Here is a 20,231-nt window from a genome sequence, read left to right as displayed (position 1 = left end):
AGGTAAGGAATCTTCCAGGGCCGTAACCAGAAAAAAATTTCAGGGAGGGTTGAAAATTTCGGGGGGGGGGGGGGGGGGGGTTGAAAATTTAAGGGGGGATTTGAAACCTGAAGCAAAGAGCACAGCAGGGGCAGAGCAGCCTTCAATAGCCTGCAGCTCCGCCCCTGTCAACCACCTCCACCGAGTCTGGCCTCCTTAATGAGAGCATTCAACACCCCCCCCCCCAACTTGGTTGCTTTGCTACATCAGCTATTGGTGCAAGTAATGACAGTGTGAATAAATTGTCAATATTTGCTTGAGGTAGTGCTTGCAGTTTTTGAGGGACTCTTAATTTTTTGCGTCTCATAGACTTAGCATGGGGATTTGGTTAACCAGTTAAAATTCATGAGTAAACCAGGTTTATTTTTTTTTACCTGAAATAAAAATTTAACACCCCCCCCCCCCCCTTACAGGCCTGGAATCTTCAAAGGTAATTTTACCAGTTACTCTTCTGAAATAGAGACAATAACACCTGGCCTTCATTAGTGGTCTCCTATCCAAGTACTAACCAGGATAGATCCTGCTGGAACCTGGTGCTTTTAGAGTATTGATCTTAATTTCTTTGCCACATGTGAGTGTGTTTCAACTTCATTGAACTATGCTATAGGGAGCATACATTACCCCTATTAAAGCAGTTTCTGACAAGTTTCTGGGCCCCGTTAAAAGTACAGGTTATAAAGCCTTACATGCTTTGGGTCCAACCTATCTTTACAACTGGATTTCCTTCTATGAACTGGCGCAGGCTCTAAGACCTGCCGGGAAGGCCCTTCTCAAACTACAAGAAAGGAGATTCCATCTGAACATTAGGAAGAACTTCCTGACTGTGAGTGCTGTTCAGCAGTGGAACTCTCTGCCCCGGAGTGTGGTAGAGGCTCCTTCTTTGGAGGCTTTTAAACAGAGGCTGGATGGCCATCTGTCAGGGGTGCTTTAAATGCAATATTCTTGCTTCTTAGCAGGGGATTGGACTGGATGGCCCATGAGGTCTCTTCCAACTCTATGATTCTTGGTTCCATACGGTGAGTGGGGACAAGAGAGAAAGCGGGCCTTCTTGGTAGTGGCCCCCTGGCTCTGGAATGCCCTCCCTAGAGAGATTAGGTTAGCCCACTCCCTTCAAGCTTTCTGATCCAGTCTAAAAAGTAGATTTTAAGGGTTAGTCTGTAGACTTGGTGGCTACACTTCGGCACTGGGTTTGTTAATTGAAAACAATCCGTTTTATCCACACTTATGACCGCGTTTTATAAATTTGGAATTTTCATTTTATTATGTGACTAGCTAAACCTGGCCACACTTCACTGTGGCTCAGTCTGATATGAAATTGCACATGTCTTCGTTGTTGATCTAATTGTTCTTGGCATCGTTGAGATGATTGTGCTGTTCTTCTTCTGCTCAATTCGACTCGTAAGGCTTCATGTCTTTCTTCCCGCTGATCTGCCAATTCTTCTGCTTGCCTTTGAGAAGTTCTGACTCTAACACTTTCAATTTCATCTAAACGTTCTTTATCAGTGCTGTTTGATCTCCTTTGACATTCAGAGATAGCGTGTCGAGAACTGCGGCCTATGTTCGAATGGACGAAGCATTACAGAAGATTAATGAATGTGGTACTTTGACTTAAGACTAAAGGCTGCCTGAGTGTTCTTCAGCACCAGGCAACAAATACTGGCGTAAATAATAATCCCAAACACATTGCCTTCCCCTGTACTATTTGTGTTGCCAATAGCAACCAATCACAGCTCATCTGATATTTCTTATACTGCTGAGAAGAAATGAAAGGTGCTCTGTGATTTGTTGGTATTTCTTATACTGCTGAGGAAAAAGGAAAGTTGCACTGTGATTGGCTGTTATTTTTTCTACTGCTGTGGTAAATGAAAGCTGCACTGTGATTGGTTGTTATTTCTTATACTGCTGCGGTAAAAGGAAAGCTGTGCTGTGATTGGTTGCTAGAGCTCAGTTTTCATTTCTTATACTGCTGTGGTAAAATAAATCTAGGCTGTGTTTGGTTACTATGGGCAACACTGATTTTCTTTTGGTCATTTTTCATAAGAGTAGATCCTGGGAACATTTTTGTGGCCACTTTGTCTTTTCCAGGACAACTAGTTTTTCTCTGAAAACATGCGCATATTAGAATGCAATTTTGTGTCAAAATTTCATTTTACTATAAAAACACACGTGTATTGGAATGCAACATTGTGTCAAAATTTCAAGTCAGTAGACCAACTTCTTTTCGAGTTTTGTGAGCACAAACATACACAGGCTGATTTTTTATATATAAAGATATTTCATGGATATTTGCTCATGTTTTTATTGCTTTGATGTCTATGTAATTGTTTTTATTTTATGTGCTGTACTTTGGAGTGCTTTGTTAGCCACCTTGAGTCCCTTCAGGGAGATGGTGGCAGGGTACAAATAAAAAATATCATCACCATCATCACCATTAGGCCAACCTGTTGCTCAGAACTTGATTCTCGTGTGATCAAAAGGGTCTCACACTTGGGCATCTGCTTTCTTTGAGCACAAGTAGTAAAGCTGGGGTTGAACTAGCTTATAAAACTTCATTGCCCCGCCCTCAACATCAGGGGACCTGTGAGGCACAGCATCTTGTGTCTTCTGGCAAGGCACACAAAATAGCCAGATAGCCACTGAAAGCAATGTAGAAATGCACACAGAGAGAGTTCAATTGGTGACATCTGCTTCTGACGGAAGACTATAGCTTTCAGCTACATTGGCTTTTGATCCCTGCCTGAAACACCTTTTAGTAAGATCTAATTCAGGGACGTCTGGAAAAAACCATGCTTATTTGTTTGATTAATGTTGCTCATTATTTGTTTTCCTACCTGTGGTAGGGTCTATGTGTATATAGAGGTATAGAATAGATGTTCTGTAATAATGATATCATCAGGGACTGGAGGGAAGTGGTTCTATTGAAATGATTATGCGTAGATATGGCAAGTGGGGGGCAGAAGGGTTATCATAGATGACAGGGATATGATGTTTTTGTACTCCCCCCCCCCTTTCTTCCAGCTCTCATGCACAAGATTATTCTTCCACTATGACCTCTAGCCTGATGTTGTTGTTTAATGATTCACTTACAGTATTCATAATTAAATTTAATGATGGAAACTTGAGTTGGTAATCTGAATGGGGTTGATCCCTTTATGAGTACACACTGATGCATTAGGACAGGCTGAATCACCTGAAATTATGTTTTCTCATGTATAAATTCAGGTGATGAGAATTCCAGGTGCTTGTGGACAACCTCCTTGTTTTCTGTGTTGCAGATTGATAAAGAGGAGTGGCTACATGAAACGTCATTCTACCTGGACGTCTCTCTAGAAGGGTTATGGAATCTGATGGATTCCTGAATATCCTGGGGAATTTTTGGTGGCTAGAGCTGGTGATTGTCACAGTGAGAAGGGGCAGGGTTGTTTTTCTGCTGCTCTGGAGACTAGGACACAGAGCAATGGATTCAAGCTACAGGAAAAGAGATTCCGCATAAACATTAGGGTAAGGTTACTCTGGTATGATTTGTTTTGAGAAACTCATATTGACTTTTAGTGATGGAGACATTTGCCCTCCTCCAGTCTGCTGGATCTTCTCCAGGAATTCTCAAATATTATTACCACTGGGTCTGAAATTACTTCTGCCAGTTCTTTTAAGGTGTAAACATCCTTCACATACAATGCTACTCCCCCTCACTTCCTGTTTCATCTATTTCTCTCTCTGTTACTACATTCCAATCATGAGATTCATCCCACCAAATTTCAGTGAGGTCAATTATGTCATATTGATTTTGTTGTATTAAGAGTTTAAGTTCTTCTTGTTATTTTCATACACTCCCCCTAGCTGCTTTTTAATTTAATTTCCTTCTGTCTGTTGAGTTTTTGTACCTTTTGCCGACTTCTCTCTATAACTGCTGCCAGCATGGCCGCCTGGCAGGTCTGACTCATCCGTTACCCACTTTCGATGGTGCCGCCCTATCTCCATCAACCACTGTTAAGAGCTTAGGTGTCGTCCTGGATTCGCAGCTGACAATGAAAGCTGAGGTCGCTGCTGCCAGCAAACAGGCCTTTTTCCATCTACGACAAGTGAGGCAACTGGCACCCTACCTATCTGATGAGGCTCTGGCAACTGTCATCCATGCCATGGTCACGTCTAGGCTGGACTATTGCAACGCCCTGTATGTTGGCCTTCCGATGTCTATGACCCGAAAGCTCCGTATTGTTCAGAATGCAGCAGCCAGGTTACTCACAAGAACGCCCATGAAATGCCATATGACCAGTGCTGCAACATTTACATTGGCTTCCAACTGAGTACCATGGCCTGTATAAGATGTTAGTTCTGACCTTTAAAATTCTTTACGGCCAGGGTCCATCGTCCGCCTCTCCTTCTCCCATCATCGGAGGTTGCAACAACCAGCCCAACGCAACTTTATATACCGGGTCCTAGAGAAGTGCATTTGGAAAGTACCAGATGCAGAGTCATTATAGCTGAATCTACAGTGCCATATAAAATTCAATGTTGTGCGAAGTTGAACAAAGACAAAATAGTATAATGTACTGGTAGTGTGTTATATATATTGTGGTATAATAATATAATAATATACAATAATATGATAGTTATATTATATATTATATAATATATATTTCTTATATTACTAGTAATATTGCAGTATAATGTGTTATTTTTGATAAAGATGTGGATTTGTATTTGGGATTTGGGGGATTAGTTATTTTGTCTTTGTTCAACTTCGCACAACATTGAATGTTTGCTGATATTTGTTGTAAACAGCCCTGAGTCCTATCAGGGAGATAGGGCGGGATATAAATAAAGTTTATTATTGTTATTTTGCTGTACCACATCATCACTGATGCTGGAGAGAACATAAAATTGATTATGTACCCCCAAAGTCATTATAGCTGAATCTACAGTGCCATATAAAATATGATCTGCTTTGAACTGGGTTATATGGCAGTGTAGAGTCATATAATCCAGTTCAAAGCAGATAATCTGGATTATCTGATTTGGTAAATATGGATTATATGGCAGCCAAAATGATTCCCGGTCTTCTATGTGTAACTTTCCTCCAAGTGTTTACCTCCTGTGTTTGAGAAGTGACTTCCCTCTCCTCAGAGAGGTCCCCTGTGTGTTTCGCCTGTGAGACAGTCTGTTCTGTTGGGTTAAGATGACCTTTCCTCCCTAATATGTTGGAACATGGATATATGAGCTTCAAACTGCTGGACCTTCTCTTCCAAGATGGCAACCAATTTGCACTTGCTGCAAATATAATTACCCATACTCTCAGGCAAGAACACAAAAAATCCACAGCTGTTGCAGGTAAGAACATGAGCTCCCTCACCATCCATTTTAGCAATCTTAAATAGAGGATGAAAGAGAAATCTGGGCCTCCCCCTCAAACACCCCCACAGAAGCCCCCTCTTTATCTTGCTCCTGAACGATCACAATTTCTTCCCACCCAGAATATCAGATTGTTAAGGGTTTCTTTTTAAAAGACAAGCACTTAAATGAGGGGTTTTTTTTAATATGAGACATGTAAATTCAACATGGCTTGTCAAAATTCATTACACTTGGTATTTGCCCCCACAGTAATTTGTTCTGATTGCTAAAACACTCGTATTGCCTGTTAGCTCCACTGGTAATTAATTACTTTCCTCATTATTATTGGACCGCAGAAGATGCATGCTGTGCTGAGCGAGGAAGTTAGCAGGGGTGCCGTTGTGGTTTGAAAGCCTGTAAGAGAATCTGATGTTTTAACTGTTTAGAGATAAAATGTGCATTACAAAGCATAAAGGAACAAAATATTTGCATAAGAATAGTGGTAAATACCAACATTGCAAGGAGTAATGCATGGGGATTGGTGTTGCTTTTGTGTTTCCTTATTCAAATCCTGCCTCTCTTTCCCAGAGTGTTCAAATGAAGACTCTTCACTTACCAAGACAGGGGGAGCAGGGTGGTAAACATCAGTCTTCATGCCCCCAACATAATTCTGCCACACCTGTCAGGCATGCATTCAGTGGGCACTTGGAGCAACCCTTGTGTTGTCGAGCAATCTAGAATGACTGTGGATAGTGAGATCCAAGCCACTGTGAGTTTAGCCTAGTGAGAAAAGAGAAGCCAATATTCCAAAATAAATCTCACCAAATTGAAGCAGAAGCCATCAAGGTATTTATTTCTGTTCCAGCTGGAAAAGGATGACTGCTGCAGTAATCTGCTGAGGAGCCGCCATGTCCAGTTACAGAGAGCAAGATATTATATACATTCAAATCTCCCATGTCCTCCCCCTGAGCCAGTTTCACTGTGATTGGTTCTGATGTTAGCAAGCTGGGAGGAGCAGCCAGAGGCTGGTGCTGCTCATCCAATGAGAGCCCAAGCCCCACTTCGGCCGCTCAGCCAATGGTGTGCAAGGAGGTGCGGCAACAGTAGAAGCAAAGGAAAATAGTTGCTTGATGGTGGGATTATGAGTGCCCATACTGGACCTTATTGATAGGTGATCAAAGTGATTGCTGTAAGCCCTCAAGACCAACCTAGCTATTGATACAGAGGTTTGAAATAACATTTCTGTCTGACCTCCCAGAGCCAGTCCATTGTCAAAAAGTGCAGTGATACTGGTTTCTTGATGGGATCTGTGGATCCATTCTTCTGAGAAGGGAACATCATTGTTGGAGAAAACTGCAACATCCCCTTCTCCTCACAGGTGGGGAAATGTCATTTGTGAAGAGTGATCAGAGTGTCTAAAAGGTTACCCAATTCTTGTTTTCTGCTTCCTTGGAGACTAGGACGCGGAACAATGGCTTCAAACTCCAAGAGAGGAGATTCCATCTGAACATTAGGAAGAACTTCCTGACTGTGAGAGCCATTCAGCAGTGGAACTCTCTGCCCCGGAGTGTGGTGGAGGCTCCTTCTTTGGAAGCTTTTAAGCAGAGGCTGGATGGCCATTTGTCAGGAGTGATTTGAATGCAATATTCCTGCTTCTTGGCAGGGGGTTGGACTGGATGGCCCATGAGGTCTCTTCCAACTCTTTGATTCTATGATTCTATGATTCTATGATTCTTAAGTGGCCTGATCCCCCAAGTCTTAAGAAAAGGGGCCATCAAGCTATTGTCTATATTGTGACATGCTTGAGAGTCCATTCAACAAAATGCAGACCCAGGGCAGCTTGTGGCATCTGAGTCAGGAAGTACGGGCCAGAGTACATAAAAAGGTCACCTTACCTTATGCTTTATACATACATATATGAAATTATTGGGGACATGGGGCATATACAGAGGTTCATAAAAGGATAAGGAGGCGTGCAGGGTTGGGAAGATATGGGTTCTTGTTGTGGATGTTAGTCCTTCTGCAGATTGGCCAAAACTTAACTCTTATTATATCATTCCAGCCTGGTGTCCTTGGCAAAACTATGAATTCCCTGATTATGAACTCTTTTATGGGGGGGGGGGGTCACCTCTGACTACATTTACAGTTGTGCACTTATAAGTCATTTCAAATTATGACAGTATATGTGATGTAAATCCTGGAAGCCAGATTGAGAGTATTTGGGGCTAAATTAAGGTGAGAAGAAACAACATGGACCCATTGAGAAGACTCCCAGGACTCCTGTCTCGTCAAGGAGTTTCATACCTGCACTCCTGCATGCTTTAGCATTGGCATGAAAAAGACATGAACATGAAAGCATAAGAATAGCCCAAATGGATTTTCAAATTATCAGCAGCCTGGCCAATCCAGCACTCCATCCATACAGTGCCAGTTCATTGCCAGTGGGTTGCTTACCCACAGTGCATGAGTATAATTATCCCTCTGTCTTTCATCACCCAACAACTGCAATATTGAAGCACTAGTATCTTTGTCTCTGTAAGTGCCCAGAAGGAAGGAGGCAGTCCTCTGTTGGGTATTCAGAGAAATCCAGTCGGAAGCTAGGCAGAGGTCAGTGCACGGAGGTAATAGTAGCAGAGTAGCTCCAGATTCCAATTGCATCATCAGTTGGAACAGGGAGTAACCATAAGAGAAGTCAATGGAGTAAATGAAGGTCAACTTGGTAGAACATCAAATAAACAATATTGCAAATAACATCAAGAACAGGGCTGAGATTCCTCCTCTGGCACATTTTTTTCCAGCTGAGCCCAGTTGTCCTTGTTCCCTTTCTCCAACAGTTGCTAGAGATTATATATAGTGACAGTAGCTAATAATAATAATAACAGCAACAACAACAACAACAACAACAGCATCCCCTCGGGGAGATAGTGCAGATTACAAATAAAGTATTGGGTTGTTGGTTTTTTCAGGCTATATGGCCATGTTTTGTATAAGCCTTTGACAATACAAAATAAAGTATTATTATTATTATTATTATCATCATCATTATTATATTTTTATTTCTTACCCGCTTTTCCTTGCAGCTTGAGGTGGGCACAACATAGCTTGGTTTTTTTGTCATGTCAGGAGCGACTTGAGAAACTGCAAGTCGCTTCTGGTGTGAGAGAATTGGCTGGCTGCAAGGGCGTTGCCCAGGGGACGCCCGGATGAATTGATGTTTTTATCATCCTTGTGGGAGGCTTCTCTCATGTCCCCATATGAGGAGCTGGAGTTGATAGAGGGAGCTCATCCGCCTCTCCCCGGATTCGAACCTGCAATCTATCGGTCTTCAGTCCTGCCGGCACAGGGGTTTAACCCACTGCGCCACCGGGGGCTCCACAACATAGTTAAAACACTTCAAAAATTGTATAAAATATATGAAATACATAAATTAAAATACACAGAACAAAGTAAATACAGTAAACACAAGACAGAAGTTTAAAATTCATAATTCAAAATTGACTGGGTAGGTCTGCTGAAAAAGATAGGTCTTCAGTTGTCTCTTATAATGTCCCCAACTATCTTGTTTCTGAATAGTGGGTGCTCTGGAGAGTGCACCTGTGTTTCAAGAGAATAAGCAATATAAAAAACAGAACAAAATCAAAAATAGGGGGCCCATTAGAGCAGATATGTGGCAAGTGCAATCCAGGGTCAAGCATGAAAAGTACTCTGGGAAAAGTTCAAAGTCAACCAAGAAATAGTCCAAAGAACAAGGTAAAAGTCAGAAACAACCAGGCAGGGGATATGACACAACACCAAGCAGAGCTATGGGAGCTGTTGTCATCTAGTAAAGAGACTGCCTTTGTTGTGCTAATTCATGGCCAGCTGTAAATGAGCAAAGATGATTGCCTCTGCATTTCCTTTTTAAAGCATGCCAAGGCATATTCTGATCTTTAGCTGCTGGCACTTTAATCTCCTTTGTTCAGAAAGGTGTCGTGACTTTGATTCCTGCTCTCCGAGATCTACATGGGTTAGTCCAGACTACCTTCTAGGGCAGAGCTGCCAGCTGCTTCTGGCTCTGACAAATTATATGAACTCTCCTCCTTTTCTTCCTCGTCATAGGAGGTCGCGTCGAGGTAGGGCATGACACTAACCTCCAGAAATCTATATAAATCATTTTAAAAACATTCACATTGCCCACCATTGCTATATCTTATGAAGGGGAACTTAATGTTTAACTGCTCTCCACTCTCATATTCATATGAGTTAGATATGAGTGAACTCTCTCTCATATGACAGCATTCTAGTCCATTTAAAAAATCACAGTAGGAGCTGTCCTGATGCTCAATAGTTTGAATTATCATTCAGTGTTGCACTAGAGCCCTGAAACACCTTTTCCCCACAAACTACACTCTGTCCAGATAATCCAGTAAATAAAAGTTTGTTTAGAGAAAAGTATATAAAAATAAGCAAATCTAAAAAAGAGAATTGAAGTTCCAAAAGTTATTTCCAAGATAGCCAAGAGTCCAAAATCCTTTCAGATACAGTCTCAAGATTCAATCCACAGGTATATCCATAAACATGATAGCATGAATCCAAGGCAGATACTCTATGTCACACATGAACTAGAAACAGGAACAAACTTAGAAACTTTAATACATGAATTCCTAAAAACGTAGGACCAAGAACCAAGAGCTGTTTACCTGAATACAAAATTGCTCTCAGAAAGGATTGTACGAGCAGTAACCACTTTAAAAGACCCCATTCTCTCCCATGACATCATTAACTACACACCTGCTTTTCCTCTCTTTATTGCTAAGCCTCTGGGAAAAGCAAGTCTGCCTTTGTTGTATGCTCTGTCTCTAAAGTTCCAAGCACTTGGATCTGAATAAACATTTGTCTCCCACATTTCTCTCAGCCTGCACTTCTGGCAGGTTCTCATGAGAACTTGATATCGCTTTCTCCAGTCTCATGGGAGACTGGAGAACTGCCAGTCTCATGGGAACTGCCAGGAGATTCCAAAACAACTCTCTCTATGCCACTCTGGACTCTCTGAATCTATCCCAGCATCCCTTCCTTATCTTCTGAGCACTCAGAATCTGACCAGGCTATAACATTCAGTTCTTGTGAGGAAGTAGATCTTATGAGGTGTATGAGCAGAAGCAAATGAAATACATTGAGAACCATTTCAGCAGCAACAACAATCAGAATGCTCTTGATATTTAGATAGGTACAATGGCATCCAGCATTGATGGCCATCATCTCATCTTGTGGTATATTCCATCAACTGAGTAATTCTCTTAGTTGAACCAAAGTTCAGAAAAAGTTGAAAACAGGTCAAAATGAATTAGGAATAACATAGCAAGACATCTCCATCACAGGTGATAAAAAGTTCCAATGCTGCAGTTTCTTGTAGTGTCAAGCAGATGAAAAAAGAAATAAATATCAAGATAATGAAAGCTGATGCAGGCTACAATTGTCAGCATATCTAATCAGGAAGTAAAACCCTTTGAAATTACGGGAACATCCAACTAGCATGTTTAAAACTGCACTGTAAGGGTACTATCCCATTCACACATTACAAAGTACACGACCCATCGAACAGAGTGGATTTTTTTCTGAATAAGAATGCATTGTCACATGCTACTACTTTACATTAAAGGAGCTGCCCAAGGTGCTGAGCCTATTCTAGGGGTCAGGTTCAGTACCTTGGAGAGTTTGCTTAATGTCTGGATGAAAACATAAGAGTGAAAACATGTGTCTCACTGATATAGAAGGTAGCTGTTGTCACTTCACAGGACCTCTCTAAAGCAGCTGAAACACCAGCAAGCTTCTTAACAAACAGATGATGCTTTTTAATATGCATTGAGGAATGAAAATTAAATACGTGACTCAGTCTAGCACATCTAGAGTCTGAACTGATAGAGTGAAGTGAAACCTTCGCCACTTGACTGCGCTGATTGAGGATTTTGTCTCTCTTCGTCACCTGTTTTTTCCGAACGGTGACTTGTTTGTTTTGATTTTATTTGGTTCATGGGAGTGCCCCCTCCCTTCTGTATCGCTCTCTTTCCCCCACCAGGAAATTGCAGCTTAAGTCTCAGTGAGCAGACAGACCTTTGGTTGACTCTAGTGAATTTTCAAATCACTCCCCTTGAAAGCTGGAAGGAAAGAAGTTATTTTGCATTGAATGTCAAAGAGGTGACTCTGATTCCTATTTCTTCTTTTTCGGAGGTTACCCAAAGAGCGTGCTTTGCTTCCAAACAACCGAGGTTTTCTCTCCTGTCAAACAACAGAAAACCATAATGAGAAGGCAACACACAGATACATGTTTAATTAATGGAATCAACCAAACTTTTCTGCCACTCAGAAAGGGGATGGAAACCCATATGGGTGGATGGGTGGGTGGGTGGAGGACGTTTGATGCAATGATGTGACAAGCAGATTTATAAATGCAACTGTCATAATAATTTGTGGTCTCGGGAAAAACAAAAAAAAAAGGCTACAGCAAGAGATAAGTAGGATTTGGAAGGGCAAGGACAGCGGAATTAAAAATGCTCATCTTTTATTAATCACATGCATTTTGCATAAGGAGATTATATTTTGCAAACAGAGTCAAAGCACAACACAATTACTCTACCATAATCATCACTAACGTTTGCCTTTTCGATAACAATTGCATGCTATGCTTTTTTTAAAAAAAACCAAGTTGCAACAGGATCCACAGTGGGGAGGGATGATGTGATGGTATAGAATTGTCATGTGGAGCTTCTTTTTCCTGGAGTTTTGGAGAAGTTGATAATGTCAAGTCACATTCTTTTTTTAAAAAAAAATATCTTGTACATTGGCTTCGAGTGTGACGTCATGCTTGCATGTTACAAAATGTAACATGCAAGCATGTGGCTCAGAGTTATCCATCACCTGAAAAACTTGTGCATTTTGGGATATTGTTGAGCTTACTGGAAGCTTGTGGCTTCCATGTTAATGGAGCAATACACCTGCTTCATCTGTTTTCCCATTACAGACAATAGCTCCTTTAAAGTTCAGACTATAATCTAGATCTGATTCACTATAGTATGTCATGGGAGATGCCACTGACTGAACTCCCATCACCCCTTATGTGTTATGTATGATATAATTTAATATGTCATGCTTTAATAATGCATATGCTACATCATAGTAACAGTATTATGTAATGAGACCAAAACTAAAAACATTTAATGGTTTTGGGACACAAACTGTCAACTTGTTATTAAGCTATGATTCTCCCACTCACCAAAAAGAATTATAGTTCATCAAGAGATGGCAAGCAATATATGATTTTTTATTTTTATTAAAAACCCTTTTCAAAGTTCCAGAGTTGAGAAATTCCGAAGCGCTAGAGGTTCCAGACCTAGCAGTGGCTGTACCCTACAAACTCTATCAGTCCTAACCCTTTAATAAAATGTATCCATTTGATGACTTTTTGTGTAACTTGTATCTTTACTGTTGTAGTTGTGGGCTGCAGTGGCAAATGAAGATCCAAACCCATTTGCAGCCAATTCCATAATCTGCAGGTTATGTAACTCCATTAAATTCATCAAGGCATTGATAAAAGTGCAAGAACTAAATGTACTTGTTCTGAGAAGCAATTTTAAATATTGTAATGTTACAGTTTAGTAGAATATTGTACCATGGCAACCACCTTCCTTCTAGTCTTAACAGCTCAGTAGAGAATTAAAAAGAAATTACTTTTTTGATTATATTAAACAACTAATTTTATGTACATCTGCCATATATTTTATCAGGATATCAGTCCATCTAGACATGTGTTGTTTGTTCGAATGGGCAACATCCCTCAAGATTCAGACAGAACCTTTCCTCCATTTCTTGCTAAGTTCCTAAAGTTCAGACTAAGTTTGAATTATCTCCCAGTAGGACTGGGCAAGGTTTCTGTCTGAAAACCCAGAGACCTTCTGCCAGTCAATAAGGTAGACTTTAGATTGACACGGACACAACATAAAATTTTTCTATTTGTATGTGATGGTGATTAGATTTAGGGGCTAATACAATAGATACAGTACTAAAATCTAGAACTGGGGAGCTTGTAATAGGAAATGTCCTCAATCTTGTGGGGCATTCTGCTAAGACCTGGTTATTTAAACAGACTTTTGGAAGTGATTAATCAACCTCTAGGATATGGATTTATGGTAGCAAGGCCCTTTTAGCTCATAGGAATGACTGTGTTTTAATCTAATGTTTGTTTTTTTGTTATTTGATTGTGCTGTATTTTATGTTTTATTTCGATGTGTTATTCATTGTTTATTCAATGTTCTGTATTTTATTGTATTGCACTTACTGCATTATTTATGTTGTAAACCTTCCTGAGTCCCCTGGGGAGAGGGGACAGGAATGGGATATAAATAAACATTATTATTATTATTATTATTATTATTATTAAAATTTTAAAATAATTGAAAATGTTACTCATTGTTTCAGTGAAGCAGGCTAACTCCCACTCATTGCACTACTTTGAAAATGTAATTACACTGCATTCCTGTTACCAAGAAAATTAACTCGTTACAGGTAGTGATGTTAATTGTACATTACTACTTCCATTTATTGCTATTTCTTTGTTCTTGGGGCATTGAGGTCCCTTCCACACAGCTGAAAAAAATCCCACATTATTTGCTTTGAACTGGAATATATGGCAGTGTGGACTCAGATAACCCAGTTCAAAGCAGATATTGTGGGATTTTCTGCCTTGATATTGTGGGATATAGGGCTGTGTGGAAGCACCCTGAGTCAATAGTGTTACAACCAGGCACCACAGAATCTAGGACAATTTCTTCTAGCCCTAAATGGCGTAGGTCCAGACTATTTGACAAACCGCATCTCCCTCTATAGACCAGCTCAGATACTGCGATCATTGGAGGAGGTCCTCCTCCCAGTTCCACCCCCGTCCCAAGCATGGCTGGTGGGAATGAGAGAAAGGGCTTTCTCCATGGCTGCCCCCCCCCCCCCCACCTCTGGAACTCCCTTCCTAAGGATTTAAAGATGGCGCCCTCCCTCCTCACTTTCAAAAAAGACATATCTTTCCTCACTGGCTTACAAGGAGGAGGAATAAGTAGTTGGTAATACTACCATTATACCTCTGATTAATAGCTGCCATCCGTATCCATGCCCTGTTTACCCCTCCAGCTCACTAGATTTCTTGAGCAATGATTTATCAATTTGCCCCAAGGAAATGGGAAATTATGGTTTCCATTTGATGTCTGATGTTTTGTCTTATGTCTGTTATAACAGGCTGTGCTTTTTATTTAATTTTAGTTAAGTTATAATTCGTGTTTATATGTTGGGTTGTTTAAATTTTTGTTAGTATGGATGTATTGTTGTTGTATTTGGGCATTGAATGTTTGCCTTTTATGTTTGGAATCCACCCTGAGTCCCTTCAGGGAGATAGAGCAGTTCAATTTTGAGGTCTTGATAGCGGCTGCGTTATTCCTGTTGTTTTTCTTCAATGCGGCTGTCACCTGGTATGGCAACGTCAATAATCCAGACTTTTTTCTTTTCCACAATCATGATGTCTGCTGTATTCTGTTCCAAAACTTTGTCAGTCTGAATTCAAAAGTCCCACAGTATTTTTGCATGTTCATTTTCCACGACCTTTGCAGGTTTATGATCCCACCAATTCTTTACTGCTGGCAGGTGGTACTTGTGACATAAGTTCTAGTGAATCATCTGGACCACAGAATTGTGTCTTTGTTTTTAGTCCATCTGTGCGATTTTCTTGCAATAGCTGAGGATATGGTCCATTGTTTCATCAGCTTCCTTGCACAGTCTGCATTTTGGGTCATCCGCTGATTTTTTGATCCTGGACTTAATTGCATTTGTTCTGATGGCTTGCTCCTGGGCTGCAAGAATCAGGCCTTCTGTCTCCTTCTTCAGTGTTCCATTTGTGAGCCATAACCAGGTCTTCTCCCTCTCAACTTTTCCTTCAATTTTGTCAAGGAACTGCCCATGCAATGCTTTGTTGTGCCAGCTGTCAGCTCTGGTTTGTAGTGCAGTTTTCTTGTACTGGTTCTTTGTCTGTTGTGCTTTAAGAAGTTTCCAATTATTGACTTCAATTAAAGCAGTTTCTTGGCTTTCCTTGACATATTCTGCCAGAGCGTGTTTTTCTTCTTCAACTGCTTGTTTTACTTGTAAAAGTCCTCTGTCACCAGACCTTCTAGGCAGATAAAGCCGGTCAACATCACTGCGAGGATGTAGTGAATTATGAATGGCCATGAGTTTTCTTGTTTTTCTGTCCAAATTGTCATGTTCTGCCTGCGTCCAGTTTATGATGACAGCAGTACATCTTATGACAGGTGTTTATGGCCTTGATGGTGTTGCCTCCATTGAGCTTGCTTTTAAGAACTTTTCTGACCTTTTGAATGTATTCTTTGCTGACCACAGTTTTCACATGTTCATGTTTGATGTTGTCCAGCTGTAGTATGCCCAGATATTTATAGGCCTCTGGCTGGTAACACTTTATCGCTTGGCCATTGGGCATATTTATGCCCTTGCTTTCAATGATTTTTCTCTTCTTCAGTGCCACTGTTGAACATTTGTCCAAACCAAATTCCATGTTGATATCAGTGCTAAAGGTTCGGACAGTGTTAGTCAGAGACTGGATTTCAGTTTCGGTTTTCCCATACAGCTTCAGGTCTTCCATGTACAGCAGATGTGAAATTTTGTGAGATCTCTGAGACATTTGACAGAGGGATCATGGCAATGATGAAAAGCAGTGGGCACAATGAGTCTCCCTGGAAAATTCCTCTTCTGATGTTGACAAGTCCATAGTTTTCATTTCCAACAAACAGTTCAGTTTTCCAATGCTTCATCATATTTTCAATAAAAGTGCCGCCACCACCACCACCATCATCATCATTATAAGGAACCTGAGACATGGACAGGGCTAACATTTGCAGACATTTAATGCTTGAGAAGGAAGGTATTTTTCTGTCCATGTAAAGAATTGACTGGTGCTCCCTCCTATTCCATGTACAAAAACTGAGTGGACTTTGCTTGAAAGTGGTGATGGGACAACATAATCTACCACTTCTGAAAGCAACTTAGGAAGCTGTGTCTGCCAGGACAAAATGGAGCAATGGATTCAATTTGCAGGGAAAGAGATTCCAACTAAACACTAGGAAGAACTTCCTGACAGTCATAGTTGTTTGGCAGTGGGATATATACCCTTGGAGTGTGGTGTAGTCTTCTTTGGATGTTTTTAAACAGACTAGATGGCCATCGGTTGGGAATGCTTTGATTGTGTGTTCCTGCATGGCAGGGGGTTGAACTAGATGGCCCCTGTGGTCTCTTCCAACTCTATGATTCCATGATAATTTGCACATGGACAATTGCAAATTTAATTACGCTGATTTAAACAGCACAATCTCATTATAATAGGGAAGCTATATGTGCCAGCCGCTCAGTCTGAAATGCAGGAATACAACGTAAAGACTCCTGCTTTCCCTTCTTATGATTGTTTGATGTGTATCCAACTGCAAACACCAACTGAAAGTAATCTATTGAATTAATTGAATTTACATAAGTGTTCAATCATCATTCATCCGTTGCTTCAACCAGTCTAAGTTTTGGGGGAACTAGTCAATGGATTGCAGCCCTTATCTTGAAATATGACTCAGACTAGGTCACCCTTAAAAAAGGAGCCCCCAGTGGCACAGTGAGTGAACACTTGTGCTGGCAGGACTGCTGACTGAAAGGTCGGCAGTTTGAATCTGAGGAGCGGAGTGAGCTCCCTTCTGTCAGCTCCAGCTTCTCATGCGGGGACATGAAATAAGTCTCCTACAGGATGGTAAAACATCTGGGCATCCCCATGGCAATGCCCAAGGCACTCCTGACATGAAAAAAACCCTTGAAAAAAAGAAGTCCTTCTTGAACAGGATATATATAATTTCTTTCTCTATCTATCTATCTATCTATCTATCTATTGTTGGATGCTTGGCCAGGTAAAAAAAATCACAACATCTCTGACCACATTTGCTCCAGGCAAGTGCCTGTTTCTATATTTGTAGGCTGGTCATGAACTTTTCAATCATTTCACAAAGTTAATTCATACAAGAGAAATGGGAGAAGGAGGGAAACCACTGAAATGCTAATGGGTTTTGGATGAAATCAAGATTTCAAGGCAAGGCATGTAATTGGTCTCATGACCTAAACTAAACAGAACTGCTGTAAAGAAATTCTCTCTCTCTCTCTTCTCAGGGTTTGCTTGTGGTTGGAAGGGTGTGCATTCATTCATGTGTACATGCATGTACATTGCACTTTGATGGAGTTTTCTAACTTGAGTCAATACTGTTCATGGGTTTTGCATTAATGTTCTCGTCCATTGGGAATCAGCCTTTATCATGGATGGGGCCCTGCTCTTGGTCCCACCCCTGTCTCAGAAAAAAAAAACAGAAAAAAGAACAGAAAAAAATGGACTAAAACCCCCACTGATGTAAATGATGGGCTGCCAAGACAGTGAGATACAAGCAAGTAGAAAGCACTTGAGCTGAGATCTGGAGAGATTCTGTCTGCTTCTGTGGTGTTAGAGATGAGATGAAGCTTGAGGATTCAGTCCTAGAGCTTCTCTCTAGAACAAGTAGAGCAGGACCTGTTCCAGCAGATCAAGACATCATGTGTGACTTTTCAGAGACTTCAAGCTGACATGGCAGACTCAAGATCAGAGGTCTCCATGCTACTTGCCAAAGTTTCTGGTGTTACACATATTTCACTACACCCAGGACGACAGGTATACAAGAGATGGCATCCCAAGTAGGAGTTTTATGGGTTCCAATGACATGTCTGGCTAACTCTGTGTCTGTTAGGAAGGTGGGGAAGTGCTGTCCAGTTTTAGGTTGACTGAACCAGAAAAGGGTGGATTCTCTAGCTCTTGTATAAGATCTCCATCATGATTGCAATTTTATTTATTTATTTATTTGTTTGTAGTATTTATATTCTGCCCTTCTCACCCTGCAGGGGACTCAGGGCAGATTACAATGCACATATCCATGGCAAACATTCAATGCCATAGACACACACCATATATAGATAGACACACAGAGGCTATTTAACATTCTGGCTTCATGAGAGTATGCTTGAATTCTGACCACCGGGGGAGCTGTCACCTCACCTTCCACTTGTGACACCGATGGAGTACTTCCTCATTCTTTTGCATGCTGCTGGAGATTTTTATGGCATCGTAAATTAGTTCAATTAGCCTCCCCACATAAAGAGGTACCTAAATTTCCTACTTGACAGATGCAACTGTCTTTTGGTCTGCAAAGGTCAACAGCAAGCTAGACAAATTGTCGGGAGCTTACTCTGACCCAGGTTGGCTTCAAACTCATGATCTTTCGATCAGTAATGATTTTAATGCACCGGACTTGCAACCAGCTGTGCCACAGCCTGGTCCTGAAGTAACACAACTTCAGAGGCCCATACTCCAATCAAAGACTACCCTTATCCAGCACAACAGACATTCAAACAAACAAAGGAATGAATAGGAAGTTGGTTTACACTGAGTTGGACCATTAGCCTGAAGTAGAAAAAGTAGAATTGCTTGTACTGCAATGGTCTACATTGGCTGCTAAAACCAATAATAATAATAATAATAATAATAATAATAATAATAATAATAATAATAATATATCTCACCCCCTCTCTGAGGAGGGACTTCCAGAATTGTTCCAAAGGTGGCCAGATGCACCTGACTGAACCCGCTGCATCCTCCTTGGCATCCAGACAAGGTTCAGTCAAGCCAAGACTGAATTAGTCCCACTGGATAGTCAATCCACCTTCTGTCGTCACCATTGCTCTCAACAGTCACAGAGCTCTATCTGAGCTTCTGGCCCTCATGGGCACTGCTGCTGGTGGTAGAAGAGGTTGCCCGTGCAACCAGCAAAAAGGATAAATCTCTATTCAGCAACCAACAAGAAGGAGGAGAGGTCTCCATTCAGACCCAGTCCTGGGCTCCAGACTGATACCCAGTCTTAGGATACCCTGGAGTTTTCAGCAAGCCTTGATGTTGCCGAAAGCAAGGCAAAGACAATTTAAACCAACACCAACACCCCATGTGCACTGGAAATCAGCAAATATAGTGGGAACTGCCAACAGTGGATTAGAGGTGAGCCCACTTTTACTTGCCCATGTAGTCTTGCCAAAATCCTCAGGGATCAGCTCTTCTGTCCATTTTAATAGCTTTGGCAGGATAACCATAATAATAAAGGTTTATTTGTATCCCACCCTCTCTCCCAAAAGGGACTCGGGATGGCTTACAACAAAAATACAGTATACATAGTAATAATCAGCAACCAAAGCAACCCAACTCAACAAATCGTAGTACAAAAACAAAAAAACAACCATACAAAACCAGCCAAGGGATCTACACTGCCATATAGAAGCATAGAGTTGGAAGAGACCACATAGCTCATCCAGGCCAACCCGCTTCTGCCATGCAGGAAAACCAAAATCAAAGTACCCCAACTGTAATGCAGTTTGAACTACACTGATCATTCGGCTTGGTTGATTAAAAAAAAATTGGCTCAAAACTCGTTTCCGATGTAGGGGGCAATGGTGTTTCAATTCTAAATTCTCTTTCGAATTTTTCAATTTTTTTTTCGAAACTTCCAAATCGATTCATTAATGCAGACACACATGCACAGTAGGGGGAAAAAAAAACAGCAATGGCACTGGGGAAACTTCAGGGAATCCTCCCTCCCTCATATTTAGAACAATCTTGATGAAACTGGCTATAGTGGTAGAACACATGGACCACTATTAGCTCAACAAATTTCATAACCTTTGACATTTTTTTAATAATAAAGAAAATCTGTTCCTGGTTTGAAAGTGTTATTTCCTGT

Source organism: Anolis sagrei, chromosome X (assembly GCF_037176765.1).
Source record: "Anolis sagrei isolate rAnoSag1 chromosome X, rAnoSag1.mat, whole genome shotgun sequence".
In the NCBI taxonomy this organism is placed as follows: domain Eukaryota; kingdom Metazoa; phylum Chordata; class Lepidosauria; order Squamata; family Dactyloidae; genus Anolis; species Anolis sagrei.
This window is presented reverse-complemented; position numbering follows the sequence as displayed.